Source organism: Drosophila takahashii, chromosome 2R (assembly GCF_030179915.1).
Source record: "Drosophila takahashii strain IR98-3 E-12201 chromosome 2R, DtakHiC1v2, whole genome shotgun sequence".
In the NCBI taxonomy this organism is placed as follows: Eukaryota; Metazoa; Arthropoda; class Insecta; order Diptera; family Drosophilidae; genus Drosophila; species Drosophila takahashii.
The window spans coordinates 27,451,015-27,454,969 of record NC_091679.1 but is presented as its reverse complement, the minus strand read 5'-3'; positions in this window follow the sequence as shown (position 1 = coordinate 27,454,969).

Sequence of the window (3,955 nt, the reverse complement as noted above, 5' to 3'; positions counted from 1 at the left end):
GCTGTTGACTGCATTCGATTCGATTGATTTCATTTGCCTGCTCGCCGTTTGGCGGTTATAAAAATTCATTGCAACCGTTTTTATACGAATGACGAGGTTTTCCATTCTCTTCTTTTTTTGTTCAGATTTGTTGTCAAATCAACTGGGTGTGTGTGTGAACCAATAAAACGTGTTCAGTGCTCGCAACTTCCGTTTCATTTCATTTTGCCCATAATATGCGGCGCTGACGTCGCTGCCTTGCTGCATTTTTCATCATCGTCACTCAAACACTTTTTGGCAACAATGCAAGCCCTTTTTCACCCGCTTTTCCACCCATTTCCGCCCTTTTCCCCCGCACTTTGCATGCATTTACGCTTATTTGAGCATAATAATTTTTGTTTATTGCCCACAAAAACTGCCAGTGAATGGAACTACCATGACAATTCCACTGGCGACAGTTGGCTCTCACGCGCTGAAAAAGAAGTGGCCGAAAAAAGGCTTAAATATTTAAGTGTTCTGGATTGTTGATGATGCGCTTTTTAATTGTTGCGAAATCAATTTTGCATATTGCCCGCTTATGCATTCATCTCTGCGAGATTTATTAGGCTGCAAAACATCGGCATGCAACCATTTAAATGGTTTAATTTCACGTGTATATGAATGTAAAGCTTTTTTACTCCGATTAAATATTATTATTTGAGCCATTTTTATGCTGACCATAATCATGCGTGAAAAGCGTAACTGGATAATTTTTTTATCGGCAAACATATCGATTGAAGTAATATTCGTCGAGTAATGTAAAACATTTTTTGTGTGAATTTTTGTGTGCAGTTTTTATTTAAACGTATACTCTCTGTATTTACCTACAATTATGTTAAAGTAAACCAAAATAAAAATAGAAAATCTGTGAATCACTGGCCTCGAATGTAATTTAGTTAAGTGTTTCCTACGCATGCACATAAATTTATTCGGCGATTGTCCTCCTCCGGCTGGGAGAAAAATATTAAAAATATGCAAATTGTCGTCTTCTTGCCTTTGTTTATGCTCCTGCTTAACCCTTTTCACTGCGGCCCAAAGCAAACTAAATAATCTGAGACAGACCACTCACACACTCCCGGCCTCGGCATACTCCATTTGGCAAATATAATAAATATTTCGATGCCGTTTTATTCTACTTTGTTGCCCCTTTTTTTAAGACAGTTTTTCATGTTCTATTTTTGCGTTGGCCGCTTACGACTTTGTGTCTGGTCAAGAGACAGCCAGCGGAAAATGAATGTGTAAAATATTTTAATGTGGCACTCGGCTCTTAGATGTGTGCTTATCTAGGGGAGAGGAAATTGAGATAGGCAAATTGTCATAAGTAAGTGCGGTGGATGGCTGCCCGAGAATTTCAAGCAGTGACAGCATCGGCCGAAGGAAAATTAATAAATGGCCTTGGCCATTTGATATTTTTCCACCAACAGAACTCCGCCCGCAGGTTGGGCAAATAAAATACAGAGACGTTTCCGTCTTTCGTTCTATTTGTTCAACCAATAATCATCACATTTCCGCAAACACTCGGAAGAACCTATCCGCAAGTCACATGAAAATTTCATGACCCCCTCCTGGCCAGCTCAAATATTCATAAACGACGAAAAATGACAGATTAACACAAATATTGATACAGCGACGGGCCGAGTATCCAAGTCATCTCTGCTGACCCATGGAGAAAGTGGTGGGGGATTGGTATGGGGGTGGATACCAAATCCACCCCTAGGAGCACTCCAGACCAGAGATCCCGATGGGCATGAGATTTTGGCTATGCTCATCGCGTTCATTTGGGTTCTCCGCATTGTTTTGAATAATTCGCATTCGAACATGAAATATTAATGAGCGGTTCTGGTTTCGGCTTTTTTCATGTCTTCTCTTTTTCGTTGGGGCAATAACATTGAATATGCAGCAAATGATGCAGGAAAGAAAGGACAGAGTTCCCAGAAGTTATTGGCCAGACATCAGCCGGATAATCACTCGAGCTGAACGGAAAAGGTGAAGTGGTGAGTGGAGCTTGTATAATAATTGTAAAATAAAAACTTAATTTAGGCTTGATTTCTGTTCTTGGTTTCTGAAAAGTGCTAGGCTCAGCTCGCCGTTTCTCAAAGTTACTCAAAAGTCGGAGTGTGTGTGCTTCATAAATTTAACTTTTAATGCGCTGCGTACGCGAATGTGTAAAAGATTATCTTTATTGGCCATTAATTCATATTTAAGCTGGTGCGGCAAAAGAAAAAGGCGCCATTTTCCCCTATATTTTTTCGCCCATTCCTTGCCTTTATTTCATTTTTTTTTTTTGGGAAATGTTTGTAAAACACTGGATTTGCGAAAGGATAAAATTATGCTTTGTAAAACAATTAAGTGGCATTATTTATGACCCGCTGGAGCCCACCCTCTCGGAGCTGGAGTATACGTAATTGCCTGCCGGCTTCTCCCGGCGGTTCTAGCTATGTATTTATGAACTTCACCTAATGGTCCCGCTGTACAACAAATTGGCTAAATAGTCTGGGGATTTTCCTGCAAGGTACTGCCAAGGGTAGGAAGTGATTATTTGTTCGGTTTGTCGGTTAATTAGCGGCTTGAATTTGAATCGGAAGTAAATTTACGACGGGATGTCGGAGGCCCAGAAAGTTTCTCGAAAGATAGTCGATTTATCTGGCAGATCATGGGAAAACTTGCCAGCCCACAAAGGTAGCAAAATATATTTGGAAAACGGACACAATTCACCTTTACTACGCTTCCTTCAATCACCGCATGAAATTTGAATGCTGCTGCAAATCTCAATTGAATATCCCGTTGTGCCAACAGCAGACAGCACTCACTCACTACCCATAACAATATCAATATTCTATTTTTACCTGAGCCACTTCTCTGACAACAAAACCCCTTTAGCAAATTTACAAATTTCCGCAATAAACCAAATAACGAAAATGAATACAAAACATTTGCAGGAAGCCGGGGAGGAGATGGGTTGAGATGAGAGGATGCTGTAGCCGGAGACCTTCGAATCCTTTGCCAAAAAAAAAGAAAGCGGGATGGAAAACTGCTGACATATGCAGGAGGGGCCCACAAAGGACGACGGGTATTGGCAGGTCCACAAAGTTCGTGGCTCGATGACAGAGTTCCGAGTAGCGAATTTCCCAAGTTTGAAGTGAGCGAACGCGACTTTCATTCTCCTTTTCTCCCGTTGGTTTTTCCCATTTTCCGGGGTGGAGCTGCTGCCAATTTGATTCTCAAGTGAGCAGCAGCGTAGTTGGGACCCCGAACTTGCTAACCTGGGCCCCGCAAAAACGTGAAACTCGAAATGCTGAATAAATGAACGCCCCAACATGGTTTTTGGTCCTCTAATAGATAAAAAGCCAGCTCTCGCCCCCACCTTTGTTGCGGTAATGAAATTTATTAGATCATTATACATACTGCCGCCGTGGCTCCGTGAATTTGTTGACGTTGATTATCATTTTCAAGTTCTGACTTTTCATTTTCAATTTAAACGCACAACAAAAAATTGCCGTTTCCTTTGGCTTTCCCAGCTTTTGGCTTTGTCTTCTTCGTGGCAGTTATCTGGGCGTTGCCTTTGCACATTCTGCGGTATTCTTTATTGTGTGGGCTGTGCGTCTCTGGCATAATTTAACTTAATTTTTGGCACAAATTCGTAATTTGCATTAAATTTATTGAGTCTGAAGGTGGAGCCGGAGCCCCAGTGAAAGTTACTTGTCTCGAGAGCGACTCAAGTTCAAGTTCCTGTCCTTCCTATTAATAGACTCCATTCCCCAGGGATTTCAGGGACAACTTCATCTATATAGGACATAATCAAACCACATTGAGAATTCTAGGGACTCGGGAGGGTTGAAAAAATGTGCGTCGAAAATGATGGCGGAAAATCTCCGTCGAAAATTATGGCTGCATATGCGGCAACTTTAAAATGAAATTGACAACACTGTCAAGTAGC